Source organism: Panthera pardus, unplaced genomic scaffold (genome assembly GCF_024362965.1).
Source record: "Panthera pardus isolate Hobbes unplaced genomic scaffold, ASM2436296v1 HiC_scaffold_19, whole genome shotgun sequence".
In the NCBI taxonomy this organism is placed as follows: Eukaryota; Metazoa; Chordata; class Mammalia; order Carnivora; family Felidae; genus Panthera; species Panthera pardus.
Window position 1 is genome coordinate 16640767 of NW_026526754.1, and position 23563 is coordinate 16664329.

Genomic DNA, 23563 nt, shown 5'->3' on the forward strand with positions numbered 1-23563 from the left:
TGATTTCTAAAGGAAGCCAGCCTGTTGGTGTCCACACCCATTTTCTCTCCATTCCATTTGCATTTTCTGAGACCTGATTGTGGAGATATGGGAGTGGCTGTTTGAAGGCCAAGAGAGGGGTACTGGTCAGGGGACATGGGGCAGAGACTTTGCTTTCTCTCCTGGGATGCAGATAGGGCCCCAGTGGTTATCACGGTAAAAGTCCCTGATGTCTGACAGTCCTGCCTGTGACGGGGGGCACTTGGGTTGGTAATTGGCTCCCTGGATGGTGCTGTGATGATAATATGGATGCCACTGCTAGATTCTGCTGAGACCTGACCTAGGGAGGGGCACAGCTGTCCCACTTTCCCAGCGCACACATGCACATATGCACACACACGGACATAGGTATGGACACGCACACGTACACACATGCACACACGTATAGACACACACACGGACACAGGTACAGGCACGCACACGCACAGACATACACACAGGCACACGCACTCGCATCCATGACTATGAGAGGCCTGCCTGATCCGTCTTGCCCCGCCTCTCATGGCCACCTTTCTTCCCATTAGTGCTTGTGTTTTCACTTAGTTAGGCTAAGAGCAGGTCTCGATGCCTTCAACATGTAACCTTTCTGAAACCTTGTCTTTGTGATGTGATCGTAACCTTGATATTAGGGTTAGGGATGCGCATAAGAAAAAACAGGCCTGGAACACATTTGTGGACTGTTTATTCCATGCCAAGCTTTCCCTTGCACATTATCCTTCATATTCAACATTGCTTTGTGGATGATTTATGCTCATTATCTAACTCAGTGCTGGGTATATATAATTACCCCACTCACCTGGGGCTCAGGAAGCTTGGTGAATCACCCAGCATGGCACAGCTCACCAAGGGCAGAATTCAGATTCGACTTGGTTAGGACTGACTTCTCTGGCTGTGGTTTCTCCCCTGAGGACAGGAAGCCCTACTGATCCTGAGGTCAGTAAGTACTGCTTCCTTTGGGTCCCTTGTATACCAAACCCAGGGTTTGTTTCCTGGAGGGTCTGAGTTATGCCTTAGGGCTGGACATCGTATTCATGCGTGGGCCACACACAGGATAACCTTCTGGATACTCTTAGAAATGACTTCTTTATTTAAAAAAAAAATGTGCCCAGGATAGAATTTTAACTAGTATAGAAAAATCAAAATGACTAGGCTCTTCCCAGTATCTGTTAAACATCAGCCTTCTGCTAAAAGGTAACCTGTTGAGTGTCGTTCCAGGAAAAAAAGATGCCTACACCCGCAGTCAATTGATTCATGTATATTATATATTCACATATAATATGTATCTATTTAGTCAAATTGGAACACTGCTGGTAAATTGTTTCCTGATTGAAAACTAGTGTATTTTTATAAATTTCACAATTATACTTAGTTACATGTGCATAAATAAGGAGGAAAAAGTTCTTCTGAGTCTCAGAAGCAATCATTATTAACTTCATGTGTTACCTCTTTTGTCTTCTAAACATTCAAATGTTTATCTATTTTTCTTAAAATGGTAATCAGACTCCAGTCTGCTTTTTTTTTTTTTTTTTTTTTTTTTTTTTTTTTTTTTTTTTTTTTTTTTTTTTTTAACCCAACCTTTTTTGGCCATCTTTCCATACCGATAAAAATCCTCTGCAAGTGCGGTCCCAGTGACTCCACATTCTGCCTTCCTAACTTCTTAAATGAATCCCTTCTTGCTGGGTACAGATGCTGGTTTCAATTTTTCGGAGTCCTGAACAATGCCACCGCTTTACCTGGATGAAGTGAAGCTTTTAAATGCAAATTGGTCATTCTTCTTCAGAAAGGTGGCTCCCGTTTACACTCTGTTTGCGGTCTTCCGGGAGGGTCCGTTCCCCACACCTTCAGCATCACTGTGGGGTTATCGTTTTACGATTTGTGTTACTTGCCAGATGAGCATTTCTCTCCGTTTCATTGGTGAGGGGGCCTTTGTCCCAGTCTTCCTCAACGTCAAGGAACAGAAAGTTGAACAAAAAGTTTTCACGTTTTACATAAAATCCTTTAAAGCTCTCAGGGTAATCTGTAACCTAGGGTGTGCAAATTAAGTTTTTTTCCTGCACTTAATCCTTATTAAAGCACCAATCATTAGGGCCCCCAAATTGGTATAAGGAGAGTGCTTAGGGAACTTCAGAGATCGATAGTTGGTACTTAGGAAATAAATGAAACAACTTTTTGCTTGTTTGTTTTAAATCCACCTTGGAGCCGAAAGATAGAAAGATGTGAAATGATTTAGATTGTGCGTTTCTCAGCATTTCATAGGTTCTATATTGAAAGAGGATTTTAAAAATATATTTAGCATGCATGAAGTGTCATAAAACCTAGAGAGATGCATATAAAAATATTTAAAAATTTTTTTAACGTTTATTTATTTTTGAGAGAGAGAGAGAGTGAGCGAGCCAGCAGGGGAGGGGCAGAGAGAGGGGGACAGAGTTTCTGAAGCGAGCTCCACGTTGTAAGCGCAAAGCCCAATTCAGAGCTTGAACTCAGGATAGTGAGATCACGACCTGATCCGAAATCAAGAGTCAGCCGCTTAACGGACCAAGCCAACCAGGGGCCCCTAAAAAAATGTGTCACTAATTTGAGTTTTCATTGGAGATGGTGGTGGTGGTGGGGACCCTACCTCCCAGTAGACATAAAGGTATGCGTGAGACGCCCTCATTTTAAGAAGCTTCTAGGATGGCCTGAGAGACACGTGAGGAAGCCAACGTTCTGTGCCGGGTTCTTTCATCCCTGCTTCCCGCAGGGAACTGTGGGAGAGTCTAGCATGATGCCATACTCAACCTGGAGCAGTCAGAGGAGACTTCTTGGAAGAGGTGACCATGAGCTTGATTTTGGTTTGACGCTCCACTGTTGTAAGGGCTTAATTTTGTCTCGGGTATTGATGGGATTCTGTGAGGGAGACAGTGCCCATTTTGTAAACTTTCATTGTTTCAGTATTCAATCATTAGTAAGTAGTTTTAAATGGGCTTGGTTAGTAGTTCCCAGAATTCTGCATTTCAAGAGGATAAACTTTTTCAGAAGAAGATAAAAATGAGGGTACAAACTTGGGCTTGCCAAACAGGTATTACTTTTTTTCCCCCAAGAAAGGACAGTAAAAACAGCAGCAACAACAGCAACAATTAACAACAAAATGTAACAATATGCCTCTATCAACAATCAGCATTACGTTATATATACATATATATATATATATATATTTTTTTTAATGTTTATTTTTGAGAGACAGAGACAGAGCATGAGCAGGGGAAGGGCAGAGAGAGAGGGAGACACAGAATCTGAAACAGGCATCAGGCTCCAAGCCTCCTGTGTCAGCACAGAGCCTGATGCAGGGCTTGAACTGACGAACCATGAGATCATGACCTGAGCTGAAGTCGGATGCTCTACCGACTGAGCCACCCAGGCACCCCAATCAACATTACTTTATAAAACAAAGGGGATTTTAACACCAAACATTGTGAGGACATATGCCTACTCTAAAGGCATATTTAATGAACTTTTTATTTGAAACTAATTTTAGACTCACATAGAAGTTATAAAAATAGTATAGAGAGTTCACTTCCTTCCCCTGGTTTTGACAGTTTATCTAACCATACCATAACTGTCGAAACCAGGAAATCAACACTGGAACATGCTCTTGGCTGCACTGCTTTACTCAAATTGCACCTATTTCCCCTACTATCTTTTAAAAAATTTTAGTATCTGGTCCAGGATCCCACATTATCTTTAGTTGTAGTGTACCCTTGTTTCCTCCAGTCTTCGACAGTTCCCTGTTCCTTCCAAGTCCTTCCTAATGTTGAGAATCTTGTGTGTCTCATTTTTTTTTTTTTTGGTCCCGATTAGATTGAGTTTAATATTTCAGCCAGAATTTCATAGAAGTAACGTTTTATCCTCAGTACATCACATCAGGGCGTACCTGATGTTGATAGCCTTATCACCAGCAATGTTCATAGTGAAGTAACGTTGATCATTTGGTTAAGGTGGTATATGCTGAGTTTCTCCAGTGTAATGTTACTAGGTTTTTTTTCCTTAATTCATAAATATTTGGGGGGAGATGCTTTGAGATTGTGCGAATGTTCTTTCTCCGTAAGTATGGACACGCTGACCTACCTTTGACATTCGAGAGTAGATCTCGTCAGCAGCAGTGAATAACTGTGATGTTTGCCTAATGATGGATTTGTATTTCCATCATGTTTTTTCCACGTATTAAATTGGAATTCTCCTGAAGTAAGAGCTATCCCTTTTCCTCCACTTACTGATCGAGTCCGTTATTTTACTTATAATAGCGTAGACTCATGGGTCTATATTTTATTCTGTGGTGTATAATCCAGTATTATCATTATTTATTTTGTTGCTCAAATGGCCCCAGCTTTAGACATTAAGAGTGTCTCCTGGTTGGGTTCTGTGACGGATTGCCATTTTAATTGAGTGGACTTACCTTCTCACTAAATTCCTCCAAGCTCCCCATTTTGTATTTCATATCGCCATGGGCTAGTGAAAACAGTCGGAGGTCTAGTATTTGGGACACACTGGCCTAGGGAGTGGAAGGGGAGTCACGGGAACATGCTTAGTGCCCAATTTGTGTCTCGTTCCCTCATCTTTAGACATAACAAGAGAGAAGACGTAGGAAAGTGGTGATGGGAATGTGAAGCAGGATCAAGAAAGAATACATTGACATGGTACCTTCGAGAAGGGCACTTATTTCTTTCAGGATTAGAAGGGATTTGGTGGTGGTGGTGGGGTTCCCAGGGAGCAGTGTAGCTCATCAAGAACTTACTATGTGCCAAAAAAAACCAAAAAAAAAAACAAAAAAACAAAAACTTACTATGTGCCAAGCAGGTGCTGGGCCATATAGGCTATAAGCATAGTCTTATCTAATCCTGTCATGATCTTACAGTGGAGGAGACATAAATATTATGGCTTCACAGATGGGAGGAGTGAGGGTCCAGGGTTCCAAGAGGTCAAAACACATAAAGGAATTGGTGGAATTAGGATTGTATCTTAGTCCCCTGTCCCCAGGGACTATCTCTGTGCACTTTTTACAAACTCGTGGCTTAGCAGCGGGACAGGGGCAGGGGAGAAAATTTCCTGCCTGTTTTCTGATGATAGTGCCACCCCCGTTCAATCCCCACCACAAAAATCTTTCTATTCATTGTATCATGGGAAAACAAAAATACCTTCCTGTGTGGTAATCCCTGCTGTGTGTGTGTGTGTGTGTGTGTGTGTGTGTGTGTGTGTGTGTGTGTTTCTTTACCCTTGTATGTAATCTGTGGATTTAAATGTATTTGTATATTCCTGTCATTCTGTCTCAAATCTTGCTTTTAGAGCATGCCAAGTGTGGGAGTTTTAATTTGCAGTGATTTCACAAGAAATCTGCATCTGAGAGCCCCAGAAGAGAAACTGTTCCTCTTTCTAGTGAATCTCCTTGACCACCGCTGGTCCTGCCTTCTACTAGCCCTCCCGTCTTCACCACCCCTCAACCAGTTAGAGGCAAAGGCATGGGCTCTGGAAGAGATACCACCAACAGCATGGTACACAAACCGTCTGGCTCACAGCTGAGGTGGTCGAGGTTCTGGGGCGGGCAGGAACTCGCCCAAGGTCACAGAAGGAGTCAGGGGAGAGCCCAACTGAGAAGCCAGGGGTGTGCACTCCTGACCACCTTCCCACCATCTTGCTGTGGTGGCTGCTCAAGAATGCCTGTCACTGCCGCCACTATCTGACTGACCAAGTGTCTGGAAGGAATTCTTCAGAATGGTCTCTTAATAATAAATGCTTACATTTTCTCTTGGCCCCAGGCCAAATCCCTCTTCTCAATCTTGTTCTCAAGGTTGAACATTCCTTTAAAGTCAGTGACCTTGCCCTCATAGGCCTGTGGATGTCGCTCTGTGTCCATAAGCCTCCTTTCCAGCGACCGTGTTTGTAGCAAAGACTATAATTTTATTTTGGGTTTGGATATACTGATTACATTTTAGCTTCTGGTATATTTTCTTACCTGTCACAGCCATTAAATTTATTTTAATAGTTACTCTACCCTCCTGATAGCCAGTAAAGGGGGAATTGGATATTGTCTATCAATTGGCTAGTCTGTGAACTAAGACTATATCTAATTACAAGGCATTGTATCAGTTCTGATTTATTAACCATTTACTGTGCTTCGGAGAAGGTAGCATTTTTAGTCGCACTGTTCAGCTTGGATGTAGCTTTCCAGGAGGGCAGAGTGCCCGGAATATCAGTGATCTTACAGTTATTACTTTGTGTCATATATAATCTTGTTTTTTCCCTGCAACAAATAAATCTTTGGGACTCCCTGAAAAAAAAAAAGGGGGAAAAAAAACATTTGTGGTTACAGTATAATAAAAATAAACCGTTTGTCATGAGTGCAACTGACATTTATCAGCCCGTTTGTGGGTGCTCTTTCTCTCTCTCTATAATACAGAACATAATTTGTCACTTTGTAAATACATTCCAGTCTAAATCCCTGCCAGCATCTGTTAGTGTTTGAAGGATTAATGTGCTACCCTGTGTATGTCTGCACTTGCAGGGAACAGTGCAGCATATGATTATGGATCTTGGGAGAAAGGGGAATGGGGTATTTTCTCTGCTTTTTTTCTACACGTGTGGTCTTTCTGGACTTTTCCCGAGTGTTCTTACCCTTTTCCCATTCTGCTTAGGTACCTAGAATCTCATCATTTGCAAGGATTCTGACAGCCTTCAACCTTTCCTCTCCAGTTTACGGTCACAGCCATCGTAATAGCCTGTGTGTGTCGTGGACGAGCAGGTGGCAGATGATTTGGGACCAGTTAGACCTGGTTCATATCCTCCCTACATCTGATTTTATGACTACAGGTTACCTGATTTTCATTTTCCCGTGGCATAAAGATGCTAATACCTACTTCCTAAAGGTGCTAAGGGTGAAGAAGGAAATCCGTGTGGCTGCAAAGCACCTGGCTGGAAACCTGGCCCTGAGTGGCCGGTGCAACTGTCCCCCCCTTGTGTCACTGTCCACGTGATTGCGTGGTTTGTCACAGCCCGTGAAACTGAGCGTCAGTCAGAGGATCCCCGTGCCATGAACCAGCTGGTGGTTACGATACCATTTCCTTTTCATATTTTCCTGTTAGTTAGAGGACCTTGTATTTATTTTGAAGTATTTTAAGAACCTGGTTCTCAGCATGGCTTGGTACTGGATTCTGGCAAGGCTGAGGGACCTACACCCTCCCCAGTGGCCAAATGATTCAGATAATAACCTGCTGGAGGGCACATCTTTGCCTTCCTCCGCAGAAGGCATGAATTCTCCTGAATATGCTAATGTGGCCTTAATTCTTATGACTTTATGGAATGGCTATAGTCTGTCGATCACCCTTAATCTACCACTGTCATTTGGATTTAGTAAAATTCTAGGACATGGAAGAAATGGCCTCATCGGTAACTCTTTTGTGAACAATCTCTTTATTTCGTGTGTTCATTGTTAGTGTGGGCGCGCGTGCTTCGGTCCATCCCACTCCAGTTTTCCCCCCTACCTTGGCCCTGTGTCTCCCTTGGCGACTCTCTCCTCTCCAGTAAAGGAAAAGGTGTGCGTAGCTTTCTTTTCGTTAAGAAAAGCATTGTTTTGTTGTTGTTGTTGCTGTTTTGTTTTGTTTTTCTGAAATATAAATGCGTATGAATGGGACCGAAATACCCAGTGTCCAAGATGGGGCTTGTAATCTGATGCTTGTTGGTAGGATTCTGGAGAGAATTTTCAGCAGATCTGGGAACATACCTCTGAGCCCAGTGAGGGGAAAAATGTCAATTACTCCAACCCCAAATGCCTAAGACTTTGCATGCTTGGAAAATGTCCAGTAACCCCAATTTCAATTTTTTAACTGTTTTTTTTATTAACTTACAGAGATGCCAAAATGTATTTCAAAAAGGTTCTCTGTTCACATAGAGACATGGAATTGTGAGAACCATTTAGCGCTGATACTTAGAAAGTGTAACGCTCCCGAAATTTATTTAATAGTAAACACATTGCAAGGAGCAATTAAGAGATGCTCACTGCTGAGTCCATTGTACATCCTTAAGTCTGCACAGTTTGGGGTTTGATGCTGTGTGTTATCTGTATCTTTATCAAACGTCCTGTGTGATAAAACAACACACTCTCGTTCGCCTTTTTCTCTTACATTCATTGGAATCTGTAAATCCTACTAATTACAAGACCTCAGAAAGCACACTCAGTGTTGCTGATTCTGGTTTTAAAATGGAGATCAGCAAACTATGCTCTGCTGGGAACAAATCCAGCCCAACTACTGTTTTTGTAAATAAAGTTTTATTGGAACGTGACCATTGCCCATTTGTTTACCTTATCTCTGGTGGCTTTTGCTGTCATGGTATAAAAGTTGAGTAGTTTATATGGCCCACAAAACCTGAAATACTTACTCTCTGGTCCTTTCAAGAAAAAGTTTACTGACCCATGTTCTAGAGGACTTACGTCCATTTGGAGAGAAAAATCTGTTCCACTAAATCAGAATGAGCAGGTTGGTTTGATTAGTATCTATTTCCACACATATGGAAACAATTCAAATTACACACGATTTACTTATCAAATTTGGTTAATCCAAAGCCTGGGGGGTGGGGATAGGGGAGAGATTGAAGTTAGCATTTTTTTTTTCATCATAAAGTTAAAATGTTAATGGTCAAAGTCAAATAAAAAATTATAAAAGGTTTCAGGTTCATAGAAGGAATAACATTCTTGGGAGTGAAGTATGTTTGGCCACACCATACTCTCTGGATTCAGGGATAATTTCAGGGTTGGGAAGAACATTCTGGTGCCAACGCAGTACTACTGTCTTGCAAGGAGAATTGACTTATCAGGGTGGAGGGAAAACTGAAATCCCAGTCTCGCCAGCTTCTAATTGTATGATTTTTGATCAGGTTTTTCCATACATTCTCAGCCTTTGTTTTATTTATAAAATACCGGTAGTTAGGTCTACCTTGGAAGGGCTCCACAGGGTAAGATGTGGCAAAATCTCTAATTGTCCCTTCCCTGAATAGTATCTGCCAGAGAGTAGGTCCTCAAATATAGTTAATTCACAGTGAGTGTTTGTCTTATGGAATGCATTTTGTAAATCTCTACAGGGGAAGAATGTCTTAAAGTTCTAGATGTGTGATGGCAGTTGGCATGTGGCTTAACTAGGAAGTGTGATCCTCACTGAAACTTTAACATCCCCACGTCCTTCTGGGTGTTGCATTGCGACCTAGTATCTCAGAAAGGAGTACAGTGTCCTAAAGCCTGTGATTTCCTTAAGGAAGAAGGAGCAAATGTACGAGAGCCTCCCTTTAAGGAGGTAAAACTCTGGGCACCCCATCACACTGCAACAGCAGAGGTCCAGCCTGTGGGTAACATGTGTATCGTCCAGCCAAAGGGAAAAGGGAAGAAGCTGTTTATAAATATTGAAGAGGCAGGGAGAGCATGCACTAGGGCCAGGCTGCTTTAACACGCCTGCTGTTCCACAGCGGCTTCTAATGGACATTTGCAAGGTGGTGTCCCCTGTGCTCCCCCTCCCCACTCTAATGCCCTCGGAGAGGCTCTTCTGAAAACATGCAGTCTGTAACTTAGCTGGCTTTTAACACAGTTACCCAGTGTGATTCAGCGTGTCCCATTTGGCTACGGGGGAGGCGACCACAGAGCAGTCAGATGTGACTGTGGCCCCGTGTGCCGATGCCCCAACCAGCATGCGTTGTGTGCTGAGAAGGCGGTACAGCCGTCGAGCGCTCGGCTTCTGCAGGCAGTGTTGGCCTCACTTGGGCACTCTGCATGGGTTCCCCTTTCCTCAGCTTCTGTTTCCTGAAGCAAGCCTGGTTCCACTGTCAGATAAGCCCTCCCAGGCCCGCCACACACACACACACACACACACACACACACACACACTCTCTCTCTCTCTCTCTCTCTCTCTCCCTCCCTCCCTCCCTCCCTCCCTCCCTCCCCCCCCCTTTCTCTTTTCTTTCTCCCTCTTTCTCCTCGATAGCAACTACCCTGAAACCATCCCAAGTAACAGGCTTCAGTGGACAAGCAGTATCATTAACCTGATACATCCTCTTGGGCTGAATTTTTTTGAATTAATTCAGAAGTTGTAATGGCTTTTGTGTCTCAAAGACTTTTTCAGGCTCATTTTATGCTATTTGGGCTCCAGAATCCATTTTTTTTTTTTTCCAACTCCCTGATGTGCCTGACTTCATTGCTGCTTGCCAGCCAGAAGATTCTTCCCTGTGCACATGTGTTTCTTGTAATGTCTTGGTAGAAGGAGCACAGAGCAGTCCACACGGACATTCTGGCTCTTCTTTTGAGCTCCTGGCTTGTCAGGTACTTGATCAGTCTTTTAAGGTGTAACAGAACAGTTTTACCAAATGGTTTCTGATATATGACACAGATCCACATGGTGTCCCTGATCGACAGGTGGCTGTTGTCTGTTTAGTGAATAAATATCCCAGCTTCTTTCCCCTACGCTCCCCTTGCCCCTGGGAAATCATCATGATCTACATTTGTCTTAGGGAAGGAGAAAGCGAAGACTGGCAACCTAATTCCTAAAAGGAACAGCTCAGGACTTACACACTCTTCCATTTTTCAGGCCTTTGATAGAAGCCTGGATTCCTCAGCCACCTTCACGCAGGCTGGGGGACAGTGGCTTTCCCTGCCCAGCACACCCCAGGCTGGGGAAAGGGGAAAGCTAGTTTGAGGGATCCCAGTTCTATCTGCAGTGTATCTTCATTATAAAACCTGGAGGTGATTTTTAAATTCTAGTCTGTTGGTTTCTACCTTACTGTGTGAACTTAAGTATATTTATATAGCTTGTAATTATGGCTACATTGGTACTCATTTCTGAATTGCATTTCATGTTTTCTCTCTACCAAGTGTTTTCTTTTGTTATTATATTTAATTCTTTTTCAACACTTTTTTGGATTGATCCCCATGCATCATTTCCCCCCGTGCTGCTGGTTTGGGAGCTAAATCTGATAAAAAAAAAAATCATATCAGGGCGCCTGGGTGGCTCAGTCACTTGGGCATCTGACTTCAGCTCAGGTCATAATCTCACCATTCCATGGGTTTGAGCCCTGCATCAGGCTCTGTGCTGACAGCTCAGAGCCTGGAGCCTGCTTCGGATTCTGTGTCACCCTGTCTCTCTGCCTCTCCCCTCCCCCCCCCCCCCCCAGTCTGTCTCTGTCTCTCTCAAAAATAAGTAAACGTTAAAAAGAATCATATAATTAGTAGCTGGCAGAACTGGGATTTCCTTCCTTCCTCCTTCCCTCCCTCCTTCTTTCTTTTTCTTTCTTTCCCTTTCTTTTCTTCTTTCTTTCTCTTGAAATTTTCACATACATACCTACATTTTTTTTCTTACAAAGGGTAAAGCTATTTCATGTCTCTCTTATGTTAACCAGACTACACATGATACAATGACTCAGTGAAATCTTCCTCCTTTAAAAAACTATCTTCCTTGTTATCGTTCTTTCAGTTCTTTGTCCAAGTCTTTTTTAAGTGTAATTTATTTGGTCCTACAGTTAAGTTAAAAGATGCACAGCATTTGGGGATAATTTGACTGCGACTTGTCTTTTGTGTGTGTTCTCATCTGTTTCTGCCTTTATGGGTATTTTGGTTGGACCTAGAAAAGTCTGCTTAGGCACATGCCGGTTTAAGCGGGATACCTCGTTTTTCTCTGAGGCGTGTGTGTGTGTGTCTGTATGTGTTATCTTTTCCATATTATCTGTTGAATATCTTGCCATGCTTCTGTAGAACCTCTGAAAGATTTCTCCCTTTGGATTCATCTATAAATTAAAAATAACTGTCGTGGTCACTTCTCAGGCACGATGATACTGTTACATGTTTACTGCCTGCTTTGCATACCGAGTTCATATCCATCATCCAGGAGTGTGGCCAACTTCTGAGAGGCAAGCCCTTGGTCTGCCAGCATGGAGCACCAGGAGAAATTGCTGGCTTCCCAACTGGCTTAGGGAAAGCTGTTGCTGCTAATATCCCTGGCCGACTTTTCTCTCTGCCTCTGAATTTGTCCCAAGTCTAGTGGTGCATTATTCGTTCATTCATTTCCTCAGTTAAAGCCTGTCTCAAAAACCTACTCTTTGTCATTTGCTGCGTACCAGGTATTTGAAATAGAGATATAAAACTTTGCATTTTAATTTACTATAAATGTCAGTGTGAATTATTGGTTGTTTGGATTTTCTTTCATAGTCTCCTGCAATGTTCTTGGGAATGGAAATTGCTGTAACCTTTCTGGAGGACACCCAGCCACGTCTACCCAAATTAAAATAAAATGTGGGCATCTCTGGATCTCACAAGTCTACTTTTTTTTTAAATTTTTTTTAACGTTTATTTATTTTTGAGACAAAGAGAGACAGAGCATGAACGGGGAAGGGTCAGAGAGAGAGGGAGACACAGAATCTGAAACAGGCTCCAGGCTCGGAGTCATCAGCACAGAGCCCGACGCGGGGCTCGAACTCACGAACCGTGAGATCGTGACCTGAGCCAAAGTCGGATGCTTAACTGAATGAGCCACCCAGGCGCCCCTCACAAGTCTACTTTGAGGAATTTATCCTACAGAAACCATTCACATGTTGCAAAGTATAGGTATTACAGCATTGCTTTTAGTGACAAAAAACCCCAGAAAGGACCTAAAATAATACTCATTACAACAAGAACAATGGGTAACATTTCCAGAGCATCCGCTTAAGATGCTTTCCATCGGTATGGTCTCACTGTATCCATACAGCAATCCTGAATGAGGAGGGTCTTCTATAATTTCCATTTTTACCGACAGGGAACATTAGACACTGAGAATTTAATAAGTTCATAAAGCCAGTGAAGGATGTGGAGGGCTGAGTCCTCCTAAGGGGATTGGCTTTTAATAAATGATTGAGCACCCCCTACAATGGCCTAAACGTACTGGTTGGCATAAGTTGGGACCAGAGCTCTATTAAGATATATCCAGGGGAGCCTGGGTGGCTCAGTTGGTTAAGTGAGGTTAAGAGCCCTGCGTTGGACTCTGTGCTGATAGCTCAGAGCCTGGAGCCTGCTTTGGATTCTGCATCTTCCTCTTTCTTTGCTCCTCCCCCACTCACGTTCTCTCTCTCTCTCTCTCTCTGTCTCAAAAATAAATAAACATTAAAAAAAATGGGGCGCCTAGGTGGTTCTGTCGGTTGAGCATCTGACTTCTGCTCAGGTCATGATCTTGTTGTTGTGGAGTTCAAGCCCCATGTCAGGCTCTGTGCTGACAGCTCAGAGCCTGGAGCCTGTTTCAGATTCTGTGTCTCCCTCTCTCTCTGCCCCTCTGCTGATAGCACTCTGTCTCTGTCTCTCTCAAAAATAAATAAATATAAAAAAATAATAAAAAAATAAAAGATCTATCCATTTTTGTGTTAGTTGGGAAAAACAAGATTGTAAGATAATGCATGAGCCTCAATGCTATGTTTGTAGGGAAACTTCTCTGCACCTAGTATTCACGTGTAGAAATTCTATTCGGGAAGGATGTGCATCAGGCTGTCTCTGTGTTTATCTTGCGGCGACGGGATTTGGGAGACGTTTTCACTGTATACGTTATCCACTTGTGCGTTATTTATACTTTCATCAGGGAGCCCGTTTTATTTTTACAAAACCCGTGATACATTTAAATAGCCGAAGAACACTTAGAGTTAATCAGAGCTTCTCGCACCAAGCTCACACCTGCAAGCTGGCACTGGTGACATCTGGGGCCACTTGTCAGGGGCGACCTGTGCATCGTAGGATGTGTAGTGGTATCCCCAGCCTCTCCCCGTTAGATGCGGGTACGCCCCTCCAACGAGCTGAGGCAACCAGAAATTCTCCAGACCTTGGCAGATGTCCCTTGGTGGGGGGTGGGGGGGATGCCCCTAGTTGGGACCCTTTGAGCTGGACGCCGGCCGAGCCGTGTGTGGATCTCCCCATGCCGGTGGTTCTCAGGAAGATCACGTCTCTGCATCTGAGGTCCTCCCAGCTCCATGCGACCGTCATGTGGAATCCAGAAGCCTCTAAAGCAGAGCATACGCATCTTCCTTTCCTCTTTCCGTTCACTTTACCTCCCCACTCTTGACTTGCCACCAGATACTCAGCGGGCCCCAGATCTCTGTTTTCTGCTCCGCACCTCTTTCTGAATCTGGGAGTCGTCGGGGTGGGGGGCACGGATACTTCTTTCATCGGCAGCTTCCCCCAAATAGGGGGTTCCGGTGCTTAACAAGTTTCATTAAGAACACAGCTGCTAAATATGCAAAATATATAGACTGTTCCTGTTGAGAATATAATTATACAGTAAATTAGCTCGTGTCCAGTATGTTGCCTTTTAAGCACATCTTTGATGTTTCCAGTACTTACATAAGATATAGGGTCTGTTTATTAAGAGTCTTCAACTACACAGTTGAAATCTAGAGCAGTCAAAAGTAATGGTGTCTGCTGAAGGATTCTTTATCATGTGAATTTACCTTCAGTCATCTATTATTTATTTCAGCTATTTTATATGCCATTATAATAAATATTATGACAGAGAAAGCTTTTATGCTTCAACTTATTGTACTACTCTTTACTCGCCTGCAATCCTTCAGGAAAATGTAACCATGCTTTACCTATAGTTAACGTAAATCATCACTTACATTAGAATGAAAAATTCACTATGAAAAAAGGCTCTTTCTTCAACAGCAAGGCATAAATGCACAATCATGTTGACTGCCAAACTCCTGTGCCATTGCTGTCCTTCCTTAAACTGTTTTTAAGCTGCAAAGTGAACGCATCGCACGGAGGGAAATTGGAAGGTTTTCGAATATTTTCACTCTCTTGTTAGTTTCTGGCAAGATAAGCATTTTTTATCCCGAGCGCAAAATATTGCCAATTACTGTCTAAGCATTTTTAATAGTTTTGCTTTACGCGGCACGTAACTCCTACACCAAATTAAATAAGCTGTTACCCAGTGCAATTTCTTCTTGAATCAGCCTCACAATTACCTATAGATATTGATACAGTTATTTTATAAATTGAGTTCCAGCCACACCAGACAACGTTTTTGACCTGTATATAATGAAGAAAGAGTTGTCATGATTTTCTTATTAGGGATGTTTGTGTATTTTTGCAGGTGGGAGGGCGGGGTTAGGAGGTGCTCATGAGGGCCTTGGAGTGTGTGGGGGGGGGGTGATGCTGATGGTTGATCTGAAGGTTAGGAATGACAAACTCAGCCCCTGTCCCTCAAGGCTTCACAAAAAATCCCGGGCTGTGCCTAGGATGGTTTTTGGTTCAGTTTCCTATTTTGAGATGCAGAATGTGGTCTAAGAGTATTTTTCTTGTTAAATGCACAGTGGCATATAGACCGGTGCAGTGTTTAGAGCCATAAAGGAGACTCTCAAACTCTCATTTCCCCTTGGGGGCCCTATCAGATAGAGCATTTATCAGTGCATCCTCTTCATGTTTAGGCTTGGCCAAGATTGGGCAGACGCCCCATCAGATGTATTCATGATGGTTGTTTGAGTGAAAGGTACCAGATCTGAAAGGAGACACAAGTATCTGTGCCCTGGCGCCTTTTCCGGGGAAGATGCTGCCGTTCCTTGGCACCATTAACATCACTTAAATAATACTGGAGAGATTAGTGCTCTGAAGTCCCACATAGGATATTGATGAATTATTAAACCAGTTTAGTTAGGTCTGTATTGTAGTTGAGTGAATAATGCCATGTCAATAATATGCTCAGCACCAGTGTCTCTTGCTGTTGTAAATGTGACAACTCCTATTTAAGGCTTCAGAACATAAAATCAGGACTGAGGGTATGTAAAGTGGAAGGGTGAGAGACATCAGCATAATGCAATTAAGGCCCATTGGATTAGAATTTGCAGGATGCCATTAGCAATAAGCTCTGAATGTAGATTATTGCCTTGGTTACATTTTCTCCTCCAGCAATAGGCTTCTCTTATAAATTCTAAATGCATAAAATAAATGGGATATAAAATAGACACAAATAAGAATATATCGATGATGTTAATTTCTTTATAGCTTCTCGGTGTTCCATGGTGACGACTTTGGCGACAGGGGTGCAGTGCAGTGTGGTTTCCAGCAAGGGCGTGAGCTTTGGAACTGGCCATATCTCAGCTGGAAATCTGGGTCTGTGTCTCACTAGCTGTGCCGCTTTCAACCTTTATCAGCCTCTGTTTTCTGGTCTGTAAAATGGGGGAATGATATACACTCTAAAAGATTCTTCACGTTACTATTAAATGAGGAATAAATGCCAGGCATACCATAGATGCTCCTTATTTTTTTGGCTTTTATAATTAATGAATATATGTAAATTAGATTTTTTTTTTTTAAGGAAAACACAGAAATTAACTCTTCTATGAGTGTAAGAAATGGGTAGTAGGCACATGCCCATCAGATCCACACAGATCGGCATCTTCAAGTTAGGATACACAGTAGTTAATTGCCCTTAAACAGTAAATCTCGTATCTGCCATTGCATGTGATGAGTTTCCACTGATGAGGGAGAATTCCCTCTGGGCGTACCAGAGGCTGGGCTCCCTGTGCCCGCTTAGCTCATCTGGGTTTCTTCATCCTTCCACCTCCAACAACTGTCCTGGGCACTCCTCCTCTTGGCCAACGCACAAGTAGTGTCCTTAAATACACAATGAAGAGCTGTCTCACCTGCTGCTTCCCTATGATTGTGTCAAAGGTGTGTGTGTCAAGCTGAGTGGAAGAAGCAAGGGTCACATACTAGATGAGAGCATTCTGAAGTATACCTAGTTGATTTCACTGCGCACGCTCCATAATGCCCAGTGGGTCTTGGTTCCCATGCCAAGTACTCTGGGTTCACTGCAAGGAGAAGTCAGATAGTGGGGCAAACACGTTGATATACTCCCAGCTAATTCTTAGGCCTTTATGACTAATGATGTTTTAAACATTTTTTTATGTTTATTTATTTTGAGAGAAAGAGAGAGAGTGAGCATAGGTCAGGTAAGGGCAGAGAGAAGGAGAGACAGAATCCCAAGCAGGCTCTGCACTCATGGTGCAGAGCCTGGTGCGGGGCTCGAACTCACACACCGTGAGATCGTGACCTGAGCCGAGATCAAGAGTCAGACGATTAACCGACTGATCCACTTAGGTGCCCCAATGATGACTTTTAAGTAAAAGTTTCTTTTTGTAAGTATGCTTGGCCACTTGAATCATGTATATACATTTTTAAAAGGCTTATTGCCATGAGCTATTATTACCTTTTTTGTTCTTCCATTGGTGGTAAGTAAATTATGGGTGTTATCTTTCCTCTTACATGTTGCAATGATGGGGGGAAGAAGAAAAGAAGTAAAGGAAGTGGAATCCGTGAAATATACGTTTATTTTAGAGGCAGAGTTAGTGAATGAATGAATGGATTCATGCTTGTGAATGTTGTTGCTGTTAATGTTGACCAACGGATTTGGTGGTTTCCTGGTGTTGGCCTTGATTTGAGGGCCTCTGGGGAGTAACAGGGTTGAGGGGGAGAGGACAGGTGGGTCGTATGGGCATTTTGGAGTATAGAACAGTGATTAAAATCATGGCTTGGTGTGAACTTGTTTCTGGCACTGTTATCTGGGTCAAGTTGCTCAAGAGCTTTCTGAACTTCAGTTTCTACATCTATGAAATGGTGGTGGGTGAAAACTGCCCACACTGGGTTGGGGATAGGTAGGGATGGGGGTGCTGTGGGTCAAGGACTCATATGACCAACATTCTGAGATCCCTCTTGTTGGCCTGTTATGTCCCATTCAGTCCTTTCAGTGAAGAATGAAGCGATTTGGTGCCAATGGTGGTGGGAGTGATGATGGTTATAATGATGGTGATGATGGTAGTGATCATGGTGACCGCAATGATGATAATGGTGAAAATGACAACAAAAACAGTCACAATAAGGGCGTTCATTGCTAACAGTTATAGAATACATGTCCAGTAATCGGGCACCATTCCAAGTGCTTTACATACATTACCTCATTTCCTGGTAAGGTAGATGCTATCATGATTTCCATTTTATAGAGGCATAAATGGGAGATGTAACTCACGTATCTGGTCAGCGCTAGACCCGGAATTCAGACCCAGGCAGTAAAGCTGGAGTCCCTGGCCTTCACCAGCACCTTTTAGGTTCACACCAATCATTGAATTTGGAAACTGGGTTATCATGGCCTCAGGGGGATTCAGTGAGTCCCTTTCCTCCTGTTTTGGGGTCCTGTATGATCCTCCATTGCAGAATTGCTATTCAAACTCTCTCGGAGCTGCTTATATTAATTTTATGAAATACAGAAGGGAGACCACAATTACTCATGTACTTTATTATTTTTTTAAGTTTATTTATTTATTTTGAGAGAGAGAGAGAGAGAGAGAGAGAACGAGCAAGCATGAGCAGAGAAAGGGCAAAAGAGAGGAGGAGAGAGAGACTCCCACACAGGCTCCACACTGTCAGCACAGAGCCCAGTGCGGGGCTTGAACTCATGAACCGTGAGACCATGACCTGAGCCAGAATCAAGAGTTGGACGCTCAACTGACTGAGCCACCCAGGCACCCCTAATATACTTTACTATTGAAAACCAGTGGGTACCACGTTTGAGCATTGGCCCTCCAAGTAATGATTGTAATAGTTATTATGTATGTGCCCCAGGCCTTATATATACAGCGTATCTCATCTTTACTCTAATCACACAAGGCCAATGCCTATTTTCAAACAAGGCACTGGAGCCTGAGAGCATTTCAAGGAGCAGCTCCAAAGTCACACTGCCAGTGCTGTGGTCACGCCGGGCTGGGGCTCCAGGTCAGCCTGGCTCTGCTGTCTCTGCTGTCTCTGCTGTGGATGACGTTTCCCCACTTGTCCGTTTAAATACCGCATGATCTCCGTATGGTTCCTTTGGTTTCAGGCGGTATCACATCTGAGTCACACTTGGCTAATTTATAGTCATAAAATGATACGAGAGATCACTCTTGCATAACAACAGCACACAATCCCTTTGGCTCGGCACTCACAGACTCTGGAATCACTCAGACCCACTGTGCAACTCAAAAAGGATAGACCAAGGGCACTTGGCCTATTGAGGGTGTCAGTGAACTGTGCCACCAGCAAATGTCCTTGGGTCCCAGGGAAATGGAGGAAGAGCATGTGGGTTGCTTAATTACTGCGTCTTTCTGGCTGCGCCTGGGGGGTCAGGAGCAGGTGGGCTTCTGAGCTACTTAGAAGTTGCCTGATGCTTCATGTGTGGATGCCACCTGTGCGGTTCTGTTTTTAAAATGATGGGTACCAGCATCTGTATACATAATTTAAAATAAATTTACATTCTCATTCTGCCTGAGATGAGAAGATTGTGTACTGGTGCGATTAGAGAGAAGAGTAAGGATTTGGGGAAGGGTTGAGAGAGGCATTTTATACCATTTTAAGACTCAAAGCTCTCAATATGAAGTTCTTCCTGTTAAGCAGTGCTGGGCGGGTGAATGGGTGGTTGGGTGGATGGATAGATGGATGGATCTATCTATCTAGATGGCTGGGAAAAAGGGAGGGACCTATGGAAGGCTAGCAGTTCATTTTAGAGTTGGTGGAATTAGAGAGGTTGTTTTTTGTTTGTCCATATTCATCTGTCTTTTCTGAATTTTTTCTGTAATTAATGAAAGTAGGACGTGGGAAGTGGGAAGTGAAATAACCCTGGAGAGGGCAAAGTCATTAAATGTGTGTTAGTCATTACCGGTTTTCGTTCCATATTTCCATTTCTTCCATATGTATATTTCTCTGTGTGCTCTTGGGCACATGGAAGGTTGCACCTTCTAAAGCTAAGTGTAGCCACATGACTTGCTCTGCCAATAAAATATGAGCAGAAGTGACATCTGTACTGCTGGGTAGAGGTCTCTAAAACCCATTCCGTGTGCAGTTTGTCCCATTCTCTTCCCCACGCTGTAGAAGCGAGTGATGTTGCCGAAGGTGGAGGCCCCATCTGCCTGGGATGGGCGTGAAGCATGGGCGAGTGGGAATCCTCGGCTGTTTAAAGACATTGAGGCTTGGGAGCTGTTCTGTAAGGATAGCGAAGTGCATCCTGATTGATCCAAAGCCACTTGTGTGAACCATCCTAAGGGATTTGGGCCGTATTTCATTGGCCATTCTAAGCTACAAAGGGGTTTTAAGCTGGGGCTTTGTATATGTGCATGTTTTGCCAATCCAAAGAGCAGACTGAGGCCAAACAAGGCCTCGGGTTTTTATGTTCTAGATGGCGTATGCTAATTTAACACCTCTTAATAAAAAAAAAAAAAACAAAAAACAAAACCCACCAGTTCCTTAGTGGTGGTGGAACAGTTCTGTGTCTTGAATGTGGTGATTGTTATATGAATCTATACAGAGAAGCAAGTGTCATAGAATTATTCACCAAGATATTCCCAATAAAAGAAAGCGAGTGCATCCCCAAACTGGTGAAATCCTGGTGATGTCTGTGCTATAATGAACTGTGTCGTGCCACGGTCGGTTTTCTGGTTGTACCCGTGTACTATAGACGTGGCTAAGACGGCCCCATTGGGGGTGCTGGGAGATGGCTATGTGGGCGCTCTTGGTGCTATTTTTGCCGCTTCTTGTGAGTCCGTAGCTAGTTCCAAGTCAAAGTTAACAACAACAACAACAACAGAAAGTTCACGAGTTAAACCAAGAACGTGAATTGTGGCCAGTCCCAGGTTCACGTCCAGACTTGGCAGAAAGCTCGCCTTGGCAGATGGAGCCTCTTGCCTCACCTGACAATCAGCAGTTGATGCCTCAGAATTGGGTTCTGTTTGCTGTGTCTCAGCCCCTGCCTTCCCCGTTAGAGCACGTCCCCGGAAAAACATTTCTATAACGTTGCTGGGTTTGTTGGACAATCAGAAGAGCAACCCCCCCCACCCCCCACACAAACACATCCACCCTCGCTAATTCTACAAGATGTGTTTTCTCTTCCCTGAACTTACAGGATCGCCCGCAGTTTGTCTGCATTTCTCAGGGTCAGTGGCAGAAACCGGAAACCTGATGCCGGGGGCAGGAGAATTACCTGAGTAATAGTGTGTGGACTTGAATCACTGTCCCCAGGAGCCTAGTAACCCACAGCCTGTGGATTAGTCTGTTGAACTACTCGATGGCTTGTGACCCCTTGTTCCCTCTGGGTGTGTATGTTCTGATTTTGTTCTTATTGGTAGTGGCAGCTCTGTACTTTATTTTAGAGTGGAGGTGGGGGGGGGGCAAAAGATAACTCACCAGTTGTAAGTTACACACACAGAAGGGTATACTGGCCCACTCGGCTGAGCCATCATTTTTGTTGGGATATTGCTTTGGGGTCACCACCTGGGAATGTTTCCCCTGTTGTATGAAGGAAACATTTATATGCATTTTTATGATACGTCACCTGCACATCCCTTGGGGTGTCCCTAAGGGGCTTGGCTGAGAGGAACGGTGTCCTTCCTCACCACCCCTTCCCCAACAAAATGAATATCTGACTTTCCTCTTGTGATACATTCGGAGTCGTCTAAGATTCTGAGTGAAAGTTCTAAGTGAAGTGAGGCTGGAGCCAGAGGGGTTCGGATGAGGTGAAAGGCCACTGTATCTGCTAACTGTTAATGTCAAATTGGGTGGTCCAGCATCTATGAAGCCTAAGAACCTATGGGGAATAAAAGTCAGCCATTGACAGGCTTGGTTCTCCCAAGAGACTTCAGTCATCAGACACACCAGCTGTGCAGGCAGAAAGCGAGCTGGGTTTTTCTCCTGGCCAGGAGGCCCAAGCTGTCCACAGGGTACAGCCTCACTCATAGGCGCTCATTTGTGCCACTGGCGCTTTCCTTGTCTACAGAACGAGGGGTGTGGCCTCAATCACTGTGGATCCCCCAGCCCCACTATTCTCTAATCTTAGGAAACTTTTTGTGTAATGTTTATTTATTTTTGAGGGGGCGGTGGATGTGGGGCTCGAACTCACAAAACGCGAGACCATGACCTGAGCTGAATCAAGTCGAACACCCAACCGACTGAGCCCCTCTGGCGCCTCAGTGATCTTAGGAGACTCTTAACAACACCCACGCGTTGGCACCTTCCCTCTTCCTGGCTCAGGTCAAATGCTTGTCCTCCTCCTTCCCAAATCGGCATGTTTGCGCCTCTGCCACTGTTGTCCCAGGAACGTTCATCTACGTTGGCCAGCTTGCTTTCGCTGCCTATGTGCTTTTGGGTTTGGGGACGTCATTTAATCACCGTACACCCCTCTCCCTAAAACTGGGCTCTGTGAGTACAAATGACCCGGATCCTCCAGGATGTCACAGCCGGCTGGTCCCAGGCAGTCTTCGTGAGCGTCATTTCATCCACCACGCTGCTCTGGAGTGCACCCGCACCACCGTTTGTCGCGGACTCGCGTCAGGGAAGGAATTTGGCACGGCAGACGTCTTCTCTCCTTCTCATAAAGTTGATTAAATCCCTTCTGTCTTCCAAGCTGGATGTTAGGTGCTTTATACTTCTTCTCACAAGTCGGTGAGAAGGTAGTTAATGTTCACCTTTTACAAACGAGGAAACTGACCCTCAGGAGTATTAAATGGCCCCAAGTCAGTTGGCCTCCCGGCTTCCCGTGCCTGATGCTTATTGTTCGAGGCTGGGTTACAGCCCAGGACTTAGGCGGCCAAGATCAATGGGCACAGATACGCTAAGCACCTCAGCACAGATTGTGTCTCTCCCTGATAAGACGGCTGAGGTGGAGGACGTTCTCCACTGTGCCATCGCGTCCCCATTCATAGCATCGGAAGTAGCTTGTTACGCTACTCGCCTCACTGTCGCTAGCAGCGTAGTCTAGACCAGAACTCCCAGGCTCACCGTTTGTTTCCTGGGACTTTCCTTACCTGAACGAGCAGGTGGCCCCTACATTCTTGGCTGTGCATCCTTTGGAGGAGATAGGCCTAACAAGTGATAGTATTTAGGGGCGCCTGGGTGGCACAGCCAGTTAAACATCTGACTCTTGGTTGTGACTCAGGTCATTATCTCACGGTTCGCAAGTTCGAGCCCCACGTCGGGATCCATGTGACGGTGTGGAGCCTGCTTGGGATTCTCTCTCTTTCCCCCCCCCCGTCTCTCTCTCTCAAAAATAAATAAACTATGAAAAAAGAGGTGATTATATTTAATCTCATACGCTGCAGCCCAGCCAGACTCACAAGTAGGGAGTGCCCCATAAACACTGGGGAAGGCTGAGAGGCAACCCTGAGCTTTCCAGAAATGTGTTAGGATGCTGTCCAGTGGAGCACGATTGCTTCAAATCCTGAGGCTCCAGGCCTTCTAGTCTCCGGCAAAGAGGGAACGAGGGCTTCGGCGTCAGACTGTGGTGAACCCTCGCCTCCCACCTTTGTGAGCTCTGTGATCTCTTACAAGGGGCCACATGTAAAACAGGGAGAGTGTAACCCACTCGGTTGTTCCAGGGAAGAAACGAGATGATGCAAGTAAACGCCCCGTGCAGAGTCCGCCCTGGAGAGACAGCAGCCACTTACTATCTGCGTGCGCCCACCCAGCTGTAGTTTTCTGGGTTGCTAAACC

The 23563-nt window shown here is 44.3% G+C and overlaps 1 protein-coding gene across 1 annotated transcript in view; it reads left to right on the forward strand.

Moving 5' to 3' along the window:
* WWOX (WW domain containing oxidoreductase) overlaps positions 1 to 23563 on the forward strand; it is a 301000-nt gene that overhangs the window by 226730 nt on the left and 50707 nt on the right. The gene's annotated exons all lie outside the window — the stretch shown is intronic.